Source organism: Trichosurus vulpecula, chromosome 5 (assembly GCF_011100635.1).
Source record: "Trichosurus vulpecula isolate mTriVul1 chromosome 5, mTriVul1.pri, whole genome shotgun sequence".
Lineage (NCBI taxonomy): Eukaryota > Metazoa > Chordata > Mammalia > Diprotodontia > Phalangeridae > Trichosurus > Trichosurus vulpecula.
In genome coordinates, this window is record NC_050577.1 from 285029061 (window position 1) to 285035194 (window position 6134).

Consider the following 6134-nt stretch of genomic DNA (forward strand, 5'->3'; position numbering starts at 1 on the left):
GGCAGTCACCGGAAACTGCAGGGTGCTTAAACCTGCAGGAGACAGAACTAGCGACAAGGTTAACTAAAACAGAGAACAAAAAGAGTAGGCAAGTATGGGCTATTATCCTTCAAATAAAATCATCTCCAGTTTAGTTGAAATTTCAGTTATGCAGAGATCCAACATCAGAGCCAAACTCAGATGGGAAATGTTTCTTTTTTAAACGGAACACAATGAGGAAACTAAGCCAAGAAGATCCCACCCTAGATGGAGACCAGGATTGTCCTCCCAGCCTTTCCCCAGATGTACAAGGGAAACCAGGAGGATCCCATCCTAGATAGACTAGGATTGTCCTCCCAGCCTTTCCCCAGATGTACAAGGGAAACCAGGAGGATCCCATCCTAGATAGACTAGGATTGTCCTCCCAGACTTTCCCCAGATGTACAAGCTTTCATCCGTTAATCACACAAAGTCACCTTCCCTCTGAGGGGCTTGTGTCAATTACCAGCATCAGCCATACCTGTGGGGTCCATGAATCTAATATTATAGCCCTATTCATGGTAAAATATATGGTTCAGGGGCTCGATTTGGTAATTATCTTCCCCTGAATAGACAACTGTTACAGTGTTGTTCTTCCCATGGGCTATGACTTCTGCAGCCTTTGGAATATCATCTGGCTTCCGTTTTACCCATACCTTAGCTCCCAACTTTATTCTATCAATGGAGCACGCCACTTTTGCCCCTCTAGTAGTTATTCTGGGAGGAGGGTCAGTTTTCACAAAGAGTATTTTTTCACAGGGGATAATAATCACTTGAACTATCCTATCATTCCTACCAAATTGTACAGGTTTTTCACCCAAATTCTGGAGTGTCACAACAATTTCTTTTTGATAATTCGAATCTATCACTCCAGCCAATACATGTATTCCTTGAGCTGCTAATCCTGGTTTAGGTAATATCTGTCCAAAATGATTCTTGGAGATTCTCATACATACTCCAGTAGGGGTTTTTCTTATCTCTTTCCTATTCAACCTAAAATTCTCTATACAATGTAAATCATATCCTGCCGAACCAGGTGTTCCTGGACATGGTAGGGGGACATCTTCCCTCACAGTCCAAAATTCAATATTTTGGATCTCATGTGTTTGCTGTTCTCTAATCTGCAAATTTGGGGTCATCATTCTGGCTAGAGGTGTACTCCCCCCTAAGGGCCTATTATTCAAATTACGTAAGGCAATAGACAAATTATCCTTCCAATGTCGATATGAATTATTAGAGCTTAATTTTCTCAGCTGTTCTTTCAACAATCCACTCATTCTTTCAATCAGCCCAGATGCTTGTGGATAATATGGAATATGATATATCCATTCTATATTGTTCAACACACAATATCTTTTCACTTCTTTGCCCTTGAAATGTGACCCATTGTCACTTTGAATCTGCATTGGGGTTCCATAGTATAAACTTACAATATCTAGGGTTTTACAGGTGTTTTCTGAGTTGTGTCCTTATAAGGACAAGCCACTAGTACACCTGAATAGGTGTCAACACACGTACATACATATTTACATCCTTTATCCTGGGGTAGTGGGCCAATATAATCTATCTGCCAAATTTGGGTTGGAACTTTTCCCCTTGCTATTTCTCCAGTTACTATCCTAGGAAGAGTTCGTTCTTTTTCTAATTGACATATACAACACCCCTCTGTTATTTGTTTTAACAACGCATGAGAGATACTGATACCCCGATCCTGTGCCCATTGGTGGGTGGCCTGGACCCCTAAATGGCCGGCGGTCTGGTGAACCCATCTTGCTAAGGCTGAGTCATCAGTTGGAGTTGAAGTAGGGACAATACATTCAGTGGCAATCTTTGCTAGTCGATCCGCGTGTGCATTGTACTCACGCTCTGGTGTGGTCAGGGTCGCGTGAACATCAACATGAAAAACTGACAAATCCGTAACCAAAGACATGTCCCATATATTTTCCCATAACTCTTTACCCCAAACTTGTTTGCCATGAATCTCCCAATTCTGATTCCTCCATATAGGCATCCAAGTAGCTAATCCATTAGCTACCGCCCATGAATCAGTAAATATATGACACTGTCCTCCCTTCTCCATTCTGATGGCCTGATGTACTGCCATCAGTTCAGCATATTGGCTACTTCCCCCTATCCCAGAACTTTCCAGAGTTCGCCTAGTACAGGGGTTATAGGCTACTGCTTTCCAATGTCTCTTCTGTCCTAAATATTTTGCTGTCCCGTCAGTAAACCAAGCGTGTTTCTTCTGTTCTACACTTAGTCCATCATACCCATTATTCCATTTCACTAAGGATGGCACCATCTGTTGCTTAGATTCAATGGGTTTTTCATTTCTCTCAGTGCCAATGTTCGCCACCGATTCATGTAAAGCAGAAACTCCACTTTTGCCTGCTCTGGACCTATTCTGAATATACCACTTCCATTTGATTATGCTCGCCTCTTGTGCATGTCCAATTCTGTGAGAAGCTGGGGTACTCATTATCCAAGTCATAATTGGAATTCCAGGCCTTAATATCACTTCATGACCCAGGGTTAGTTGCTCAGTTTCTACTAAAGCCCAATATGCAGCTAACAGCTGCTTCTCAAAAGGTGTATACTGCACTCCAGATGAGGGCAGTTTCCTTGACCAAAAGCCTAAAGGCACACTTCGGCTCTGTTGTTTTTGCCACAGACTCCAATTTGCATAGTCATCTTGTACAGTCACTTGTAACTCCACTGGCCCATTTTGCATAGGCCATAAGTCCAGAGCTAATTGTATAGCAGCCTTTGCTTCCTCAAAAGCTCTACTTTGTTCAAGGCCCCAATCGAATTCATATTTCTTTCTGGTGACTTTATACAAGGGTTTTAAAATCTGTCCCAAATGTGGGATGTGGTGTCTCCAATAACCAAATAGCCCTATGAACTTTGGGGCCTCTTTCTTATTAGTAGGGGTGGGAAAATCCTGAATTTTTTGTCGAGCTTGTGGGAGAATTTCTCGCAGTCCTCTATTCCACTGTATCCCCAAGAATTTTACAGTTTAAGCTGGCCCCTGAACCTTTGCGGGGTTGATTTCCCATCCTTTGCTTTTCATATGGTCAGTTAATAATGCTAAACTCTCCTCCACTTCTTTTATATTCTTTCCCTGTATCATGATGTCATCTATGTAATGTGTAAGCTGTACACCAGGTAGCTTTAATTCATCCAAATGCTCAGCTACAATCCTGTGACAAATAGTTGGGCTATGAATATATCCTTGTGGCAGGCGTGTAAATGTATACTGTCGGCCCTGCCAAGTAAAAGCAAACTGGTTCCATTGCTTGGGGTCTATTGGGATCGTAAAGAAGGCATTGGCCAAATCAATAACTGCATACCAAGTCCCTTCATGTTTTTGTATTCTCTCTATTAAAGTAACCATATCTGGAACAGCAGCATACAAGGGAGGAGTCACTTTGTTCAGCTGTCTATAATCTACTGTCATCCTCCATGTCCCATCTGACTTTCGGACTGGCCAGACAGGGTTGTTCCATTGAGTAGTTGTAGGGACTAACACTCCTGCCTCAACACATTCTCTTATAGTGTTGGCAATTTCATCTTGCCCACCTGGCACACGATATTGCCTCAAAGTAATTACTTCAGAAGGTTCGGGCAAAGTGATTGGATCCATCTTGATTTTCCCCACTAAGACTGCATTAATGCCTATTTTCCTCACAGCAAATTGGTATTTCCCTTCAGGTAAATTTAAGGTCATACCCTTCAAAATGTCTATTCCAATGATGTATTCAGGAATAGGCACAATAACCACACTATATTCTTTCTTGGGCAACTGTCCAATTTTCATCATCAATTTAACTTGTCTGGCTGATATTTCAGTCCCTCCTAGTCCTGTGATGGTAATAGGAGTTCCATGGCTGAATTTGTCTGGATTCCCATAGATAAGGGTGGCCTCGGCCCCAGTGTCTATTAATGCCCTAGTTACTGTACTTGACCCATTTTTCCAATATATGGTCAAGTTAATGTGAGGTCTGCAATCCAGCTTACATATTTCCTTAATTTGGGCTGGGGCCTGGCCTGTTTCCTAGTATTCCCTGGCATGTGATTCACTTGGGTATAAAGGTTCACCATCTGTAGCATTTGCAGGAGCAGTTCTTATTTCCCTATCTCTCCTGTTATCGAGTCCTTTATCTCGGTACATCCTGTACAATTCATTGGTTGGAATGCCATCTATCATTTCAAAACCTACCCCTGCTCTCAATAGAGCAGTGAACATTTCTTTTCTCGTTACTCCATTTTGGCGCCAAGTTTGCTGGCTGTTCACCCTTCTCTCTCGAGGAGATCTGTCCCTTCCCCAGTCTCCTAAGTCATGTAACTGTAAAATCTTATTTATCACCTCTGTAAGATGGGTCCCTACTTCCCCAAGTAACAGATTCAAAATTAGTTGTTTATAAGCAGGGGGAGCTGTCCTAATTATTAAATTCCTATGAGGGATTCCTATGGGATCATTGTAATATTTGTCTGCAGTTCCTGTCATAATAGCAGTCTTCATTACCTCCTCCTTTAGTCTCATGATACAATCTTTAAGTGAATACCAGGGTCTGTGCTCAGTGGGCCACATAGAATCATTAGTATATCTCTTATTGCATCCCGCAGCAGCTAATGCCAACAGAGTAGTCCTGCTAGCATCATCTCCTCGCTGATGATGTTCCCTAAAAGCTTGCTGAACTAGAGGATCGTGGCTGATACCTATGAATCTCATACAGTCCCTCTTATCTACTAATATTCCACCGGCCCCTTGATCACTGAGCCTTACCATCCAAGATATTAATGGTTCTCCTACTCTTTGGCTGAATCTACTCAAAATATCTGTGACCTCTTGTGGTGAGAAATCTTCCTGAAATTCCCTCATAACTAAATTGCCACCTCTGGTTTCTGTCCTCCTCCTCTCTACGGGACAAACGCTTGTCTGAGTATTTAACCATCTCCCATTCTCTGTGCGAGGGATGTCCTGAACCCTAGTAGCGTTTTCTGTCTCAGCCCCTAACACTGTCTCATTTTCCCCCCACTCACCTCCCCTGCCACCATGGCAAGGACAAAGCAGGCAGTCAGGCTTGGTCTGGGCTGAGTTGGGATGCACTCTTGGCTTATTTGGCCTCCTGTTGCTCCTAGCCACATTAATAGAAAAGTTCTCATCTGAGTCAGTGGGTTCTTGAGCAGCAATTTGTTCTCCTGCTATCTGAGATTCCCATTCTTGCTGTGGGGTAGGAATGCCCCCATCTCTTTCACTTAATCTCAATCTTTCATATACTAGCCGGTAGGCTGATAACACTATCCAGCTTTGCCTAGATAGTGATGCCCCTGACTGAATCCCAACCTCTTGTAAACACCTTTCCAAATCCTTAGGATCTCCTCTCTGTAGCCTTGGTTCCCAGTTTTCACAGGGTCTGGCTTTTTTAGCCAATTCCTTTGCTAAGGAGGAATAAAATGGATCCTCCCACCCTGGGATATTCATCTCTTCCTCTGAAGTTCTTCTGCTTCTGAACAGAGATCTTATATCTAGCGATCCCATCCACCTCGTCACCAAATATATTAGGAAGGCAGAATTTATGATTTCAAAGAGAATCTCATATGTGCCTAAAAGGTCCGGAACCACAGGATATAAGGAATTCTCTAGGCAGAAGGCAGGAGAACTAAAGCATGTATTTACACTCCACAATAACAAGCCCACAAACCAGCATCCCCATTTTGATATTTTCATCAAAAGCTTCCAGGCCCAATAAGTCTGCCTTATAAGGGTAACCAGGAGGCCACAGAGAAGCGAGATGGTATAAGGCAAAATCATATACATGCTTCCCCTTTACGGTAAGAAGATTACCCACTAGCCTCTAGTCAGCTCTGCTACCGGCAGCTCAGCTTCGGCTGTAGGTGTCTCTGGCTCCAACCGGAAAAGGAAAGGAGGATCTTCAAGCTGTCCTCTCCCCTCTTATAGAGTTTTTGACATCATCAAGAGCCGCCTGAACGACCAGGGCCGATTGGTTCTTGACTTGGCCCCTCCCCCAGCGTAGACCACGTTAACACACCTCCCCTCAGCCAGCGCCACGACTCATCACACAGGAAGCTCTGGTCCTGCCCCGGAAGAGCAA